This window comes from Lygodium microphyllum, chromosome 30, assembly GCF_053477565.2.
Source record: "Lygodium microphyllum isolate KBCC chromosome 30, Lygodium_microphyllum_v1.1.10, whole genome shotgun sequence".
Lineage (NCBI taxonomy): Eukaryota > Viridiplantae > Streptophyta > Polypodiopsida > Schizaeales > Lygodiaceae > Lygodium > Lygodium microphyllum.
Genome location: NC_141164.1, coordinates 51414574 through 51433604, shown reverse-complemented (window position 1 = coordinate 51433604; position 19031 = coordinate 51414574).

Here is a 19031-nt window from a genome sequence, read left to right as displayed (position 1 = left end):
TGATGGTGATGAGAGAGAGAGAGAGAGAGAGAGAGAGAGAGAGAGAGAGAGAGAGAGAGAGAGAGAGAGAGAGAGAGAGGATATGATGATGATGGTGATGAGAGAGAGAGAGAGAGAAGGGGTTGGGGGTGGGGGGTGGGATGATGAAGAATAGGAAGAAGAACAATGAATAATAGGAAGAAGAACAAGGAGGATATGATGATGATGACCAAGAAGAAGAAGAGGAGGAGCCCAGGATCAAGAGGATGAATACACAAGACCACCAAGCATGCCCCTTGTTTATCAAGCAAGCACAAAGATGGTCCCTCATTTACTAAAAGCAACCACCCTTTCTATTACTAAAAGTAATCACCCTTCATTTTGATGCCTTCTCCCCCCCTCCCCCCTTTTTTTGTGTCCTCAAAAGGTGTGGACAACAAGAACACAATCCTACCTTTTATTTAAAGCATCGAACATAGGGGCATAGGCTATTCTAATGGTGGAGGTGCCTCAATGATCTAAGATACAATCCAATCATTTTTTCTAGCATTGCTCATGAGAGTACATGCTATTGTAATGGCTGGGTGCCCCAAGGATCTAAGACGTCTTATTATAATTCAGCATTGTGCCCCAATGTTTTTTCGATTAAAGTTGATGGCCATTAACTTTTCTTGTGAGTTATTGTTTGCACTAAGTTTTGGGTTTTTGAAATCTATACACACAAAGTCAGTCTCTCTCTCTCTCTCTCTCTCTCTCTCTCTCTCTCTCTCTCTCTCTCTCTCTCTCTCTCTCTGGCCACTAACATTAACAAAGTCAAACAACACACCTATAATAAGACAATGCTCTAGTGCACCCAATTGCACTCTTGTTTCTTTAAGGAAATGTCATTGTATAGACTAAATTATACATAAGAGTCATATTACACCTCAAGATGTGAAAATAGTTTCATTTCTTTAAGGAAATTTTGATGTATAGACTAAATTACATGTAAGAGCCATGTGACACCTCAAGATGTGAAAATAGTCTTTCAACTAAGTTGGTCTTGCACTACTATCAACCTGCCCATCTCAAAATATATTCATACACAAAATTAATTAGATAATTTTAACTAGACAAAAAGCTAATGATTAAGAAGTGAATCACACTCCAAATTTTTTCTAAAACATTGCACTTCTCAAAGAACTTGTGGGATTTAATTCTCTCTCCGATTTTCAAGGAGCCCTCTAAACTCTAATACTTACTATGTTTTGGTGGGGTTAGTAGCAACTCAAATTACCTTTTGCCCCTTGGTTGTTGAAGGAGGTTGTAAGCCATAACACTGAGTACAAGTGAAGGACGTTGTCCCTTTTGTCCTTTTCCTTTAGACAAATAACTTTGATTTTAAAATATAAAAAAGAAAGTAAGGCATGCGAGAGTAGATGCTTTACCCTCCTTTTAAAAGGCTACAGATACACACTTTCTTTACAACTTTGTAAAAGGGTTTCCTTACACTTACTTTGCAAATGTCCTTTCAAGGGGTTTCCATGTATGCTTTACATTGAGCATTCAGCTGTGCATCAAGGTTCCATATCTATGACCTGCCATCTCCACAATGCCTTATTGTTGAGAGTGTCCTATTTTTCAGTTAAGAGATTGGGAACCTTAATCAAATACATTTTGCATACAATTAGTGAGTGTTATCTTGTGTCTAAGTCATGCCTTGTGAATGCTTTTATGTCCTCTCTCTTTGTATTCCTTAGCCAATGAAAAGGACAATTGCTTTAAAGAGCTATTGTAAACAAGAGAGAGGATGTGTGGATGCTTCAAAGGATTTCGACTCAATAATAAAAACCATGAGTACAAGTCCTCTAAGTAGAATGGTTGACCTTCTTATGTTTGTGATATTTTGATGGTTTTTTTAATAAAAGTATTGTATCATATCTATTTGTATACTATTTTTATTTTCACTATACCTTTAAGAATACCAAAATAATGAAAAATTTGATTGAGGCTACATAAAATTTCTTAAATCTTCCCATTACTAATATGATATGCTCAAAGAGCAAAAACTTTTGTCTCATTTCTTTCAAATTTTCAACCTTGAAAGAAAACATTAAAATTGAGGGTACCTTTGGAAAACAACACACTGACAAGCTTCAAAATGGGGGTAATATTGACCTTCAAAAAAGCACATACAACATTAAAACTAAGGGTAGTGAGCTACCTTGAAAAATAGCACATACATCAATTAAAATGGAGGTAGTGCGCAACTTGCCTCTCTCTCTCTCTCTCTCTCTCTCTCTCTCTCTCTCCATGCTAGAATTGTTCCTATCACATTAAAACTCTCTTCTTCTTCTTCTTCTTCTTCTCCTCTTATGGAATGCCACCTAAAGAAGGATTTTTGCATGTTCAAATTGGATGTCTATATCTATTTAATCACATTATAAATGTAGGAAGTCTCATTTAATTTCATACATTTTTGTTTGTGTATTGAATTGTATAACGTAACATAATGTGGTTGATGTTTGAAATGATTACACACATTTTTGTTTATGTATTGAATTGTATAATCTAACATAATGTGGTCGATGTTTGAATTATTGCACAAAGGCTTCTTATCCAAGATCCTCCAAATACTCTCTTCCTTCTGTTCGTGTGTGTGTGTGTGGGGGGGGGGGGAGGGGCACACACGTGTGTGCATACATGCAAACATGCATGTATATGTGTGAGGGGGATGGGTGGGTGGCTAACCACCTTGCCTTCGCATGCCTTGCCAACAACAAACTAGTTAGTGGGGGCAACAACCCACCTTCTACTACCCATGTTTTGAAGGTCAAAGAACATAAAGGAGTAGAGAAGGTATCTAGGCATATGGTCATTATGGCCTTGATAGGCTGATAAAATCAAAGTAAAGGAAGTTGTAAGTTTCAATGAAGATATTGCTTAATCGATGTATGGAAGCATCAAATAGTACACATGAGAACATCCCCAAGCTTCAAACTTGGGAGTTGGTGGTTTTTGTAGTTAACCATAACTATACAAAAAGTAGATGGTTTTGGTTTTGAGGAGACCTTTGCTCTTAGAACAAGGAAAACCAATACATCTAGAAGTGATAGCCTCGTGTGCTCACAAGAATTGGCAAGTCTTTAGAATGGTATTGTATATGTGTTCTTGAATGGATACATGTACATGTATGGAAAATAAGGTGGGAAATTAACAAAAAAAGATTTGCAATCATAGAAATTCATCATAAGGAACAAGAAAGGCATGGTGCTAGAGAAAAGAAGTCATTTTATTTGAAGTAAATTTGATGCTAAATAGTACATGTTTTGGTAGGACACAAGAAATCATGAGTAGTTGCTAAGTTCTAAGACTTTGAGATGATATATTTGGGGCTTTTATATTTTTAATTATGTATTGAGGTCTCTCAAGAACCTAACAAAACCCTCATTTCATAGTGAAGGTGTACCAAGACATTCTTAAGGCATCTAGGATAACTAAATATAAGAACATGGTTAGTAGTGGAATTGATTCAAAAATTTTCAATGGATGATGTGTCACCACTATGGACACTAGCCCCATTATGAGGAGCTCATGTGTCCTCATTCATTGTCTTTTTGTGCAACAAAAGGCTAGATATTAGTTTTGCCATTGGAAACCCATGCACAAATTGTCGAAAAGACCCTAAGTTGGACATTGAAGAGCAAGGATTAAATTCTGTAATTTAGAGACATATCAAGAAGCTAAAAAAATGCATCTTGCATAAATTATAATATGTAAGGTGAGTGATGTTTTCTTAAAAATGTATGGTATTTTTTTAAAGTGCAAAGTCCTTAGAAAGGTGAGTCCAATAGTGTATAAGGTAGGTTTGTGGGGTTGCAAAGAGGAACTTAAAAATGACTTACTAATGCTTGCTTTTGTCAATCTTTTGAGGCTAAAATAAATATATTTTTAAAACCATTTTACGGTCATCATTATTGAATAGATTATCAATTACATCACCAAATTTCCCCATTAGATTCTTCTTCTTATTTAAAGGCTAATATGTAATACATCATGAATATAGTAAAAGAGTTATAAAGAGCATCCACTTATAAACTACAACATGATTGAGATGAAGCGTGAGAATCCTTGTCTCTAGCATGTTTACTATCTCCACACTCAAACATCCAAAGATCCTTCATTATCATATGCACTTTTGATTCTTCTATATGGACACAAGTCATAACTTGCACGAAGAAACTTCATTGCATGTTCCTTTCTCCAATCATGGCTTAAATGTGAAAACTTTTATTGTTGTTTGTTATATGCAAACTCGATATTTTGTATGATAATGGGCCTAATGTCTAGTATTTTCATGTGAATAGTTATTTGTGGTCTGGCACTATAGGGATAAAGAATTGCTAGTGAGTTGTGCTTATTCCCTTGTTTAATTGTTGTAATAAAGGTCTATGATAAGATGTGGTTTGGACACAATCAGTATGCTAAGACCGCAACCATGCATAAGTCCAAAATACTTGTTGAAGTAAAAGGATTGCACATGTGGCTAGCTTGGTGGTCTTCAAGCTTTCTTGTGGTTGTTGCAATTCAATGCAGCAACCCCCAAAGGGGTTACTTGATTGACTATTATAAGTACTTGTCATGCTGTGAGCAATGATCTCTCTCTCTCTCTCTCTCTCTCATGTCTTAGTCTCTCTCCACCTTGAACAACTACTCTCTTCTTGGCCACATGCATTCTTTACTTGCACATGTCTAGCTAGTTGTTTCATTGATTAGCATGCACAAGTTTGTGAATTTGCACATAGCATGGTTCTAAAAGTCCACAAGATTATGAGTGCTTTAGTTGTATACTTATCGTTTGGTTAGAAAAAATGTGGTGCATTTCTAACTTTTGCGAGACCATCCTAATTTGCAGACTCTTGAATTATGTCAGGTGGCACTCTCTTATTTGTTACCTAACATGGTAGAAGTTTGACTTTCTCCTGGGACTTTCGTTCATAGCCTTAGTTTAAGAACTTACGTAACTAAATCTATATCAAATAGTGATGAATGGGCTCTAATCTTACTTTTTATGTGTCTAGAATGTGATAATTTACTAAATCAAACCTAAAAGCCATGAGGTTAAATGAGTAACTGAACAACTTGTTTGCCATGTTTTATTTTGAACTTACTTGGCTCAACTTCCACTATTTATTGGATCATGTATCACTAAATCTTATGGGCATTGCTAAGTATCATTCAAATTGTTGACATTAGAAAGAAATGTTAATGTTGAAGACATGTATTTTGCCCCCACAATTTACTTATTGTCAAACATTGTATATTAAAAAAAAAAACCTTGTTGTTGCATAATGAATGCCCAATAAATTTACATTGAATCATATCATAACAAGAAATCCCTAGGTACCATTACATTTATTGCAATTTCTTTATTTAGTAAAACTATGAGATTTCAAAAGATTCTAGCAAAAGATTGTCCTCATATCGCCAATAAAGTTTTTCGAATTTAGTATATGATTTCTTTGGTCTTTTAGTAAAAAACATTATTTTAAGTGTCACAATATTTTGGTTGATTTTCTCTTGAGTTTATTTCTTGTTAAAAGAACATGAACTTACTTTATGGCCAAATTAGAACATCAAAGAGCTCAACATGCTATCATATTTCTTATTTAAGTATCTAGTTGTGAAAATCACAAGCAATGTCATAGGTATCATAAATGAAGCTAGACCAGCAATTACATGATTATATTGAAGAAATAGAGACAAAATATGTGTATTTATCATGTGTGGACAAGCTCCAACTCAATTGACAATTAGTTGTGGTGTGTAAGATCCCCAATGTCTCCTATGAAACACAATGTGTCTTATATGATCACATTTATTTATTTTGAGGTGTATTCCACAAACATTAATGATGGACTTGGATATCAAAGCTTGCATATATATTATATACACTCTAAAAGTTAATAAATTAAGTAATAGACCATGTTTATGCAAATTATGCCAATAGTTGTCATGAAAGCACCTGGAAGGCAAGATCTATAAATGCACTATGCAAAGCTTGTTTGGGAGTGTTTAGAACTTGAGAATGTCTAATATAAAATAGTATCTATTGTATGATTAATATTATTGATCTTGAGGTGTCTTTCCTAAACAATAATGATTGACCTGGATATCAAAGTATGCATATCTATTTGTGGACGCACTAAAAATTAATCAATAAAGTAATAGTCATTGTTTATAAAATGATGCCATTTTGTGAAAGTAGCATAAAAGTGAGATATATAGATACACATTGTAGAAATTGCATAATATTATTTAAACAGATATTTAAGACTTTGTTAAAGATTTACATTAGAGAGAACAATCGAAATGGATTTGTAAAACTCCATTTGTGCTTCTAAAATTAAAAGTTGACATTACGATCAAGTTCTTGGAATATGCTTATTAATGGCCTTAATCTCAATCATAAAGGTAAACTATTTTGAAAATTTTATTCATACTTTAAACCTCCTTTTACATTGACATGATTGATTAAAAAAATTTATTTGTATTGTTGCCCTTAATCTCAATCATAAAGTTATACTATTTTGAAACTTTGTTCATATTTTAAACCCCCATTTACATTAACACGATCAATAACATTACTTTTCTTCATTACAAAACTTCCCTTAGAGGAAGCAATTATGTTTTGTATTTGTTATTTTCTACCTTTGACAAATAAATATGTAATATTTAATTAATGCATATTTTCATTTTTATCAATGCATATTGCTTACACTCCTAAAATCCCTTCCATAGGTGTTGATAAATGTCTTAGCTTGTATTTGGCTTCAATACAAATTTAATTTATGCCTACAATTCATGATAAGATATTTGCCATGAGGAAAAAAGAGTTTAGTGAAAAGAATAATGAAGTTATAATGTACACTATCTTAGCTTTTTAGACGCGTCGATGACTAGGTACTACATATAATTTTGACTGTGGCTAAGGGAGATCCCAAACCTCCAAATTTCCTTTTGAGCTTGCAACACCCCTCCTCATAGGTCAATCTACCTCAATGCAAGGCTTTCAAGTTCAAGCATTAACAGGAAATGTGGAAGGCTATAATCAAAGGCAAAGTCAAGGAAAGTCAAAGGCAACAATCAAATTGCAAGTGTGAGATTGTGCTAGATTTATTATTTTTGGGCTCTTGTATTATTTGTTAAACTTCATGGACACATCATATTATCATGGTTATACTATTTTGTGAGAGCCGAGCTCACTCCTATGGATAGTGTATTATCACCCGTAATTGTATTTGTTGCACCTACAACTATTTTATGGATTGCGCATAGGTAAATGTAATTGCAATAGTGTAGGCTCAGTTTAATTGGGCACCCTCATTCAAAGAGTTAAGAAATCCTATGAATGAGGGTGCGGTGCCTCTCTCTCTCACTCTCAAGAGAAGGGCGAAGTCTGCACATTGCTTGAGAGGGACACACACACACATGCACACACACACACACACAAGGGAAAGGAGAGATAGAGATATATATAGAATAAAATAAAAAGAGAGATAAATAGAAAAAGAGGAAGACTAAAAATAGAGAGAAATTGAAAAGAGACCCGAGAGACCCGAGAGACCCGAGAGACCCGAGAGACCCGAGAGAGAGAGAGAGAGAGAGAGAGAGAGAGAGAGAGAGAGAGAGAGAGAGAGAGAGAGAGAGAGAGAGAGAGAGAGAGAGAGAGAGAGAGAGAGAGAGAGAGAGAGAGAGAGAGAGAGAGAGAGAGAGAGAGAGAGAGAGAGAGAGAGAGAGAGAGAGAGAGAGGAGGAAGCAAATTTTTCATGCGAAATTGAAGAGAGTGAAATACAATGTATGGTGGAAAAAGTGAGGGCTAATACCCCTCCCACTTCTTACGTCTTATAAAGCTACAAGCATAATGGTTTGAAGCACCTTAACTTATGGGTGGATAGGGCTATACCCCTCCCACTTCTTTTGGTTTCATAAGCTTTCTAAAATATATTCATAATAGTGAAAATGGATGGCTTGGTCACATCGGGCATCTCAACAATCAAGAAATGAAGGTTTACAATAGTTGCAAAAATACAATCAAATGTTCTCATGATTACAAATATGGAAAATATGCCATGACCCCACTAGTATCAAGTGACATTGTGGATGTCAATGGATTACTAGATGAAAGAATCAATGTGACAAACACAATGAACAACACCATCCATGTTCTCACTATCTAATACAAGGAGAATATAACACAATTGAATGAGCTTCACAAGATTAATCAAAACATAACACAAGAAAGCAAGTGAAAGAGAAAATAAATAATAGAGTTGAGTGAGAATAGTGGCCATCCAATAATAAATTGATGAAGGCAAGCACACAAGAATACATTTTGAATAATTTCACTGATTTCACTTTAAAGAAATGCTTTAAATCAACTCTCTCCTATGGATGCATAAGCTATATGTGATAGGGCTGGCATTAGCACAATGATTATTCCAAAATTTTCAAGTGTAAAAGATATATTTGATTATACACCAAATAAGAATAGGATAGTGCCTTTGTTAAAATATTGAGAATGCATACTAAGGAGGATCACTGATGAGCAAGCATACAATCATGATGAGGCATAAGTAATGACAAAGAAGAACAATTGATATTATCCAAGCATAATGCAAGTACAATTGAATGATAATGATTGATGAAACGAGTGTGGGGATGAGTGCCTTTTATAGGCTTAAAATAGGTGGTATCGGTAGGTGGAAAAAGGTGGAAAGTGACCATGGTATTCACCAGCTGTGGTTTTAATAAACCATGCATACATGACCTAGGCTAAGGCTTTATTTGTTCTTTGCCTTGTTGTTCCTTACAAAGAGGCTATGGTGGATATGATTGCACATTTCTCAACACCCCTCCTCAATCACAACCAAGAAAGACATTGAGTTTACAAAGGCTGTCATGAGTAGAACCTTTCCAAGTGTAGACATGGAAAGAACCAACAGTAAAAAGCTAGAGGCTGTTACAAGGCCTCACTAAGTGTGTAGAGGTTGTAGTGTGCAGGGTTACATGAGGAGTATAGGAGCTTATGGTGGGAACACTAGGCAAGTCCACATTTTAAACTTAAAAATGTCTATCAGAAAATGAGCTACAAAAGAGGGGCTGGTGAGTCCTATCCTTTTGTTCTTGAGTGTTTTCTTCTTCTTCTTCTTCATTGTTGTCTTCATCTTCTTTGATTGTAGCAAGATATGCTCTTTGAGAAATTTTCTTAGCATGGGAAAACTTCTCAATATGCCAAATTTTCTTACAAAAGTCACAAACTATGCTCTTCTTCCCTTTCACATAGAGGAGTTGTTGGTCTCCTCTTGGGATGCTTGTTTCTCCCTTGCTCTTGCTCTTCTTTTCCTCTTCCCCAGGAGATTGGCTTTGATATCCACAAGCTTCGGCTTTGGCATGTTGATTAATGTGGTAGACACATTATCAAACTTAGGTGGAAGACTCTTGAGAAGCACTCCAATGCAAATGTCTTCATCCATCTTCAAGTTGATTCTTGCAAGTTGTGTCAACAAGCTTTCCATATAATTCAAATGAGTTGCAAGTGAGGTACTACTTTTCATGTCAAGCAGCCTAAAAAATTCAATCAGTAAGCCATATTTGGAGGATTTTGAATGAGCTCCAAACAAGGTTTCTAATCAATCCCATGTTTCTTGAGAGGTTTAACAATCATCAACACAATGAATATAGATGTCATCAAGTTTGAGCTTGATAATAGCTTGAGCCTTATCATCATTTTTATCCCATATGATTGAAAGTGCAGCTTCCCTTGGTTTCTTCTCTTGACTAGTGATTGACCACAAGCCTTTCTTTATCAGGATCAGTTTGATCCTAGTTTGCCATGTATGGAATTTGACACCGTTGAATTGAGCTATCGGTGAGTCCTTGCCCATGTTGAGGTTGCAACATTAGCAACAAATCAAATCCAAAAATTTTAGATTTCAGTAGTAAAAGAGTCGAGCACAATTGCCAAGAAGCACTAGATGATTAGTATCAAGAGATACTAGGTGACTAGGTGACTAGTATGCCCTTTGAACTTGGGATCTTCAAGGTCTTGTAGGTCCGAGTCTTCCCCTCCTTGATTTGATGTTGGAGTAGCACAAAAAAAAATCTGATTGTGTCAGATGACACAGTGACAAGAGTCACTAGATCAGTGGTGTCTAGAGACACTGTGCTTGACTATACTTCAATCTTGCAAAAAACATCACCAAGATCTCCCCTCCTCAATGATTTTTTGTGAGAATATATGCCAAATCCAATGATATTTGAGTGGTAACACTGTGGCTTGAGTGGTAGAGGAGAAAAATAAAGTGAAATAGAAGCTTGAAGTTTGATGTCTATGGCTTCTCTATTAGGGTTACAACAGACGACTGATTTTTTGTTGATTGTAGCATGTACATGTGATTATTTAGCTAGAGATTTGATGGGGATTTAGATTAGATAGCAGGCTTCAAGAAACCCATGAACATTGTCAGCATTGTTGTGTGTGAAGATGGATTGAATAGTACGAACAGAAATGGCGCAGATTTGGGCTGCGATTCATTGCAGCTGCAATGCTGGAGTTGAGGGGTGACAATGTTAGGCCATGAGATGATAGGGAGGAGCATTTTGAGTCAAGGAAGATTTTTCCAGAGGAAAGCACGAGCTGAAATGGCCTGGTTTGAGAGATTCAAGCCCTCCACTGAAGGTGGGCGGCTATGGAGGTAGGTGAGAGATTCATAGGAAATTGGAGGGAGCCAGAAATTCAAACTGGAATGACCCAATGAGTGGCCTAATGACTCATTATCTTGGAACTCGCTTTGATACCATGTTAAAATATTGAAGATGCATACTAAGGAGGATCACTGATGAGTAAGTATACAATCATGATGAGTCATAAGTAATGACAAAGAAGAACAACTGATATTATCCAAGCATAATGCAAGTACAACCGAATGATAATGATTGATGAAATGAGTGTGGAGATGAGTGCCTTTTATAGGCTTACAGTAGGTGGTATTGGTGGGTGGAAAAAGGTGGAAAGTGACCATGGTATTCACCAACTGTGGTTTTAATAAACCATGCATACATGACCTAGTTTAAGGCTTTATTTGCAATGTGTTTCTTTGCCTTGTTGTTCCTTACAAAGAGGCTATGGTGGATGTGATTGCACATTTCTCAATAGCCTTTGCCTAGGCCATCAACATCAATAGATCCATGTAAGATGCTCAAGACTAAGGTTTTTGAGTTAGTAGGAGATCCTATGCATGCTAGATATGTGGAAACTTTGAAGCTAGAAATAAAGGATGCTTAGAAGGTCAATTTCATAAATATTACCACTAATATCTAGATCTATACAAGATGCAAGCTACAATAATGATATATGGAAAAATGTGGTTCCAAAGTATAGATTGCTTTAAATGAGATAAAACTAAGTTTTCTAAATGGGTGAAGCTTCAAAGGATGAGTATCACTTTAACATAAACTAATGAGAGTGAAACATATAGTGGCTTGCTTGATTTGAAGTTCCAAAAAGAAAAATTTGAGATGCTAAAAGTATTCTTCCTACATATGATTATCCCAAAGCTTATCAAATCATTAAGAAAAGGGTGAGATGCTATTGAGTACTACTCTATTCAACATTATAATGATAGAAAAATATGAGAAGAAGTCCAAATCTAGATGGAGTATATAGTCATGTATGGGATATGTACATTAATGGGGCATTGGTAAGTTATAAGCTTGGCAATCAATTCTTTAGAAGTGGGCTCCTAAAGACTATGAACAACATGTTGTCTACCACAAACCTATTGTAGTAAATCCGCACTATGGGATACTCCGAATGGGGCATAGCACATATCAAAATGAAGCTCTTGGCAAGTACTTTTAGGCCAGATAGGATGCACTTTGCTATAATTAATGCAGGGTCCAAAGTGGTCTAAGACAAAGTGCTATCTACAAGACGTCTAAGGTCAAAACCTAAGCCATGTCTAGCTAGTCTTACAACCAAATTAGTATCTTTTAAGTAGAGGACTTCCTTTAAGATGAATGTTGGTCACCAAGAGGCTTCTTCGAAGGGTAGAGCTTGCTATTTAATGATGTATTCTTTAATGGATGGACCTCAGCTACTTGTCATTCTACCCAATGACCGCTTTAGGGATATACTGAATGATGCCTTTTTCATCTATGGGAGGTAACTCTTTCACATACTCCACTGAGGTTCTAATGAAGAGCTTCAATTAGATAACATGAAACACATCATAAATCTTAGTTGAGAAGGAGTGTTCCAAGCAATAAGCCAAGTCACTTACTCTTTTTATGACCTTGTATGGTCCATAGAATGTGTGGGTCAGCTTATTGTTGGTGCCATCCTTGAGAGTAGAATAGTGGGACTTTTTCACCTTCAAAAGAACTAGCTCAACCTCTTAGAACTCTATGTGTATTCTCTCTTCATCTACATAGAGCTTCATGTAGTCTTGGGATTTTCTAAGATTCATCTTACATTGCTGATCTAGGGCATGGGTGCATTCCAATTCCTCCTCTTTGCTCTAAGGGTTTATCTTACCATTAAAGAGAACCATAGGAAGTGGCACCTTATACCCATACAATGACTCAAAGGGAGAAACTCCAATGTTAGAATGAGTGGAGTTATTGTATGCAAACTCTACAAAATGGATCCATGAATCCCAAGTATGTTGTACATTATGACAAAAGTGTCTCAAATAGGTATCAAGCCATTTGTTAACCCTCTCTCTCTAGACATCAATCTAGGGGTGACATGCCATGGATGGGGCTAATTTGGTGTCCATAGAGATGAAAACCACCTACCAAAATTTGCTCATAAACTTAGTATCCTCGTCATACACTATGACTTGCGATAAGCCATACAATTTGGATATATGCTCTATAAACTGAGTGGCCACTTGAGATGTTGTATACTGAGTCTTTGTGGGAATGAAGTAGGCTACTTTGGTGAGCCTTTCTACCACCACATATATGCTGATCCATCCTTTCTTGGTTGTGGGTAAGCTAGTGATAAAGTCCATAGTATATGCATCCATTTCCCCTCAAGGATAGGTAAAGGGGCTACAATAGACCAACTCGCTTAAGAGTGTTGTCCTTGTTCTATTGGCATGGAACACAACAAGAGATAAAGTCTTTGAAATCCCTCCATAGGCCCTTCCAATAAAAGCTTTGGGTAAATTTTTCATAGGTCTTGAAAACACCTAGATAAACAACAGTGGAGCAAGAATGCATATCTTCCATGATCTTTCATATGAAATGAGAGGTGTGGGGGATAACAATCTTGCTATAGGACCATCTCAGTGCCATTCTTAAGCTACACATGGGAGTTTTCTTCCATTAACCCATACTGTACTTTTTGAAATATGTCGTTGCCTACAACGATGAGATTGAATCAACCACTACATTATCTTTGCTCTTGGTGTTATAACTTTTTGGGCCAGCCTCTATTCCATTTTCACTCATAGTGTGGCCTAAGCATTGCATTGTTTTATGCATGATGTATGAATACATACTTGCTCTCCTTAATAAACAATCTATGCTCTCTCAACATGTCAAATAACCTTCTAACATGGACAAGTACTCTTTCTATTACGTTATAAATAAGGATATCATCAAAGTATATAAGCACAAACTTAAAGAGAAAAGGGTGTAAACTTATATTCGCAAGGCTCTAGAAAGTGATTAGGGCATTTGTTAGGCCAAATGGTATCACAAGAAAATGGTAAAGCTTGCGATTGATCCTGAATGTCGTCTCTATCTCATTATGCTCTCTCATGCAAATCTAATGATAGCCAAATCTCATATCTATGTTGGTAAAATACTTTGTCCCTTTCAACTCATCAAGCAAGTAATCAATCTTGGGAATGGGTTACCTATTCTTGACCCTGCTCTTATTGAGGTCTCTATAGTCAATAGACATTTTGAAGGAACCATCTTTCTTCTTGACTAACACAACTTGGGATGCATAATGAGAAGAACTAGGCTCAATAAACCCCATCTCTAACAACTCTTGGACATGCCTAGTAACTTCTTCAGGCTCACATTTTGAGATCTTGTAAGGTGGCTCATTCACTTGCTTAGAATGGGGCTCTAAATCAATGGTGTGATTCCCTTGTCTCTTAAGTGGGAGGATTGTAGGCATCTAGAACAAATCCATGTAGTCTTTTAACAAAGTTTCCAATGGTGAATTCTTAGCCAAGTTTGAGGACTAATCAATGAATTCTTTATTCAAGTGTAAGACAAATATCTAAGAGTATTTCTTAAATTCCCTCTTAAGTTGCTTAGTCGTAATAAGCTAAAAACTACATTATCTCAAACCGCCTCTAAGCTATGAGCTACCCCTATATGAAAAAATCCATATATAGCTAAGTGAATTCCATAGCAATCTTGCCCAAGTGTTTCAACGAATCACAACCCAGCTCAACATTAATGGGGCTCATGTCTAGTGCAATCAAATCCACTAATAATTTTCAGCCAAACGTGGAAGTGCTTTGAGCATATTTGAGTGTTGATTTCTTCATCAACATTAGCTTCTTGTACTGTAATGGAATATTGTAATTCCATTGGAAAGCATTTTAGCCTATCCATGGCTTATCTATTTACAAAAATATGGCTACTATCACTATCCACTAAAATGAAATAATTCTTCCCATTGATTTTCCCTTGAATGATGTGAAGTGTGCTAGGGACCTTAGAGCTTGTCCATGCATCCATAGATATGAATCAAATGGAAGTGGCAACATGTGAGGGTATAGTAGAAGGAATCCCATCGGGGTGACAAGGCAAACATCCACCCAAGTCAAAAGAGAAACCATCATAGACAAGTCATAGAATTGCTCTTGCTCAATATCCTCCTCATACTCATCATTTTTAGCATGTGCCATGGCATTCATAGCATTTGGGTCCTCATCCTCATTTTTCCAATCTTCCATAACATACATGTTGTGAACCTTAACATTGACTATCTTATAAGGACATTTAGAGGCATGGTCTACTAAATACTTGTCCCCACACTCAAAGCATATGCCTTTTTCCTTTCTTTCCTTAACTACATCCAACAGAATAAACTTTTGACCATTTTTACCATCTTGGATTCAAGCATTTCTAAGCTTGTTTTTAGCATACTTCATTTCTCTCCTTGGGTTAAATGCTATCCCAAAATTTTCTTGTTTTCTTTCAATATTAAATGTAGGGTAAGTTGGAATTTTGGGGCTAGTACTAGGTATGTTACTATCTATAAATCCCTCCATATTGTCTTCGACTTATGGGACCTCTTTGTTGTCCAAAGCCTTGCTGCAAATCATCATACTTGCAATACTTACGTGCATATATTTCAACCAACTCCATCTCATCAAACAAGGTGGAGGGTTTTTGAGCCATTACATAGTAGATAGGCTTGGTTTTAGCCCATAGATATACTTACATAGCTTTGTATCATCATTGACCCTTTCAATATATATTTTTAACTTCATAAATTACTTTTTATACTCCCTCATTGTGAGGTTTTGTTGGCCAACTTGAAGGGAGTGAGTCCTAAAGTGGAATTATGGAGTAGAAGCAAGAGCTATGGTGGAAGGACCAAGAGCAAGAGAGAGAGACACACACAACATGTAGAAACTCCAATAGTCACAATGAGTGATCAGCCTTCCCTTTATTCAAAAATCACTTAAAGAATAAATAATGAAGTGACAGTGATGGGTGCTCGCCACGTGTAGTGTACAAGTGTGCGGGTATGCATGTACTATTAGTGTAACTAATACATGGGTGGCTAGGCACAATCGCCTTTACCCCCAACAACCTTCTAGTTAAAGGCGAATGTGCCCCTAGTGAGGAGAGAATTTAAAAAAAGTGACAAAGTACAAATGTACATAAGTACAAAAGGATGAGGAAAGACTTCATCTCATGTAACACCCCATCAACTTCCTAAGGAAGGAAAAACCCTCCACTGAGAGACTTTTAGTGAGTAGATCTATAGGATTTTGGTCAATTGAGATCTTGACAAGCTCAATGGACTTATCCTCAATGACCTCTTCAATAAAGTGGTAACACACCTCAATATGCTTCTTCTTCTCATGGAAAACCAAATTCTTTGACCTTTCAAGGAATCCAACTCATCATGAGCACTCCTAGGAGTCATATCATCCAAATAGAGGATTAAAATCATAAGGCTGCATCATTGTGGAAATATCCCTGTGAATGCATTAAGGTATCAAACTTGTGGTACCATTCCCTAGGTGCCCGCTGAAGGCTATAAAGGCTCTTCCTCAATTTGCACATTAAGTGGTTCTTGCTAGGTTCTACAAAGCCCTTAGGCTGCTCCATGTAAATCTCATCATGCAAGTCCCCATAAAGAAAAGCCGTCTTGACATCCATCTGATAAAGATCCAAGTCAAGCTGAGCAAACCAAAGCTAGTACCAAGTGTAGGATAGTCATCTTCACAACATGATAAAAGACTTCATCAAAGTCAACAAATGTTCTTGCTTGAAGCCCTTAGCAACCAATTTGGCCTTGTATCCCGACTTGGGGCGTCTAAGGGTATTTTCCAACTTATGCACCCATTTGCATGGCAAAGCGTACTTGCCACTAGACAAAGCAATTAAATCCCACTTATGATTTTTCTATAGTGAGTCATACTCTGACTGCATGGCCCTCTCCCAAGAGTGACTATCACCTCTCCGCATGGCCTCATCATAAGTAAGAGACTCACTCACATCTGTCACCATAACATAATCCATAAAGGGCTCAAACCGTGTAGGTTGTCATGTATCTCTAGTAGACTGCCTCAAAGCTGGCTATGGGGCTTGTACATCCTATGGAGCATTAGGAGGGACCTTGACTAGTCGTACATCAATAATTGCTATAGGCTATCTAGTGGGCTGCATAGTAACATGAGGCTCCTGAAATATCACCATGCGTACCTTAATTACATGCTCAGGCTGCTTACACATTTTCTCCTTATGAAAAACAACATCATGGCTGTAGATAACCTTTCGAACTGCAGATCCCATAAGTGATAGCCCACCTCACCTGCATTCTCATAACCAAGAAATTTCGCGCTTGTCCTTGGATACATGGTAGAAAGCCTCACAACCAAAGACACACAAATGAGCATATAAGGGAGGTTTTCCAAACTATACCTCCTCTACAACCTGATAGTCAAGAATAGTATTACATGGGGACCGATTTATTAAGTGTATGGTAGTAGTAATTGCCTCTGCCCAAAAATGCTATGGTAAGCTTGCTTAGCTAAGCATAATGAAAACTCACTTCTGAATTCTCCTATTCATGCACTTAGCCATATCATTCTGGGGTGGGATGTACAGGGTGGTGAACTAATGCTTAATACCCCTCTTGTCACAAGATTGCTCAAAGGCTCTAGAGACATATTCACCCCCATTATCTGACCTTAGGAATTTGAGCCTATACCCAGACTAATTCTCAACTAAAGCAAGCCAATATTGAAAGGTAGACAAGACTTCCAATTTTTGTTTAATAGGATAGGCCCAAACCTTATGTGTATAGCCATCAATGAAAGTAACGAAATACTTTATACCTCCTAATGACTTGCAAGGTATGAGACCACATATATCCAAATGAACATGAGCCAAAGGCTCACCCATGCATGTCATAATAGACTTTTTATGCATATTACATGTCTACCTACCATATAAACAATGATCACAAGACTCAAAGCAGTGGTGGAAGATATTACAAATGGGTAAGTATTTTCATTCCTTTCAAGGACATGTGCCCAAGGCGACGATACCACAAATATACATGTGAAACTGCATCCACTGCCAAAATGTGGTTAACTAACCCAAATATAGGCAAGGAGTAGACAATATTGGACTTAGCACTACATGCAATGACAAGATTCCTATGGGTTTCCTGGATAGTCATGGGACTTATTGTGAGACTGCTGTCCATATGACTGAGAGCCAGATTGTTGAGAGTCTCTCCCATGGTGGGAATTCCTACCACTACAATTATTGCCTCTAAATGTCAAAGTATGAGAGGTGTAGGAAATATCGATATTCTTTTTGTTAACCTCTTCAATCAAGCATGCACCCTATACATCCTGCAATTGTAACCTATCAATAGGCATGTTGGCATACATAGCAGTACGAAATGTATCCCATGATTCAAGTAGTGTAAGTAAGAGGAACAAGGGAAGAAGAGTACCCTTGAATTCAATCCCCTATGAAGACAAATGACTAATAATGGAATTAAACTCATTTAAGGGAGTTGACATAGAAGTGCCCTCCATGTAAAGGTCTATTAGTTTCAGCCAATACAGTTGAGAAGTGGGGATCTGCTGGTCATAGGCATTGTGAACCTTTTCCCATAAGTCCCATGTGGATTGCCCATCTGAGACAACATTATAGAACACTTGCTTAGAGAGGGACAATATGATGGTGGACTTACATAGCTCATCTAATTCTGCCCAATCCTCTACATCAATAGGTTCTGGCTTGACACTCTTATGTTTTAAACACCCAACTTGCATTTTCTACACTAAAACTTGCTAGGTTTGGGCTTTCCATGTTGAGATATTTACAATCACACCTACTTCAGTCCCTTTGTGAGGAGCAGTGAGGGCTCAGGACCAGAATCCCATATGCACAGTAGGAGAAAGTGCCACCACTCAATTCCTATAAAGCATTGTACTTGCACTCTTTTTCTAATGCAATGATAGTACTCTTTTCTTTCTAGTAAAGTGTCACGTCACTGTCAATACAAAAGATTGTGTTTATGAGTCCAAGTCTCAATCTTGGAACCTAATTCACTTGTGTAACAAACTGTCCTTGTCAGGTTCAATGTCTTCATGAGTTTCTTTTTCTTATTTCAACCTCCATAGCTTCCACATCTGCCATGCTCTAGATCCTGCGTATTTTAACATTCTATTAGCTGTAAGTTGATGCCATCCATCTTGTCAATATTAAAGATAGTACTATCACTTGAGCCACCGGCCATAATGAAGGTAAACAAATGCACACAAATTGTCAAAGTAGAC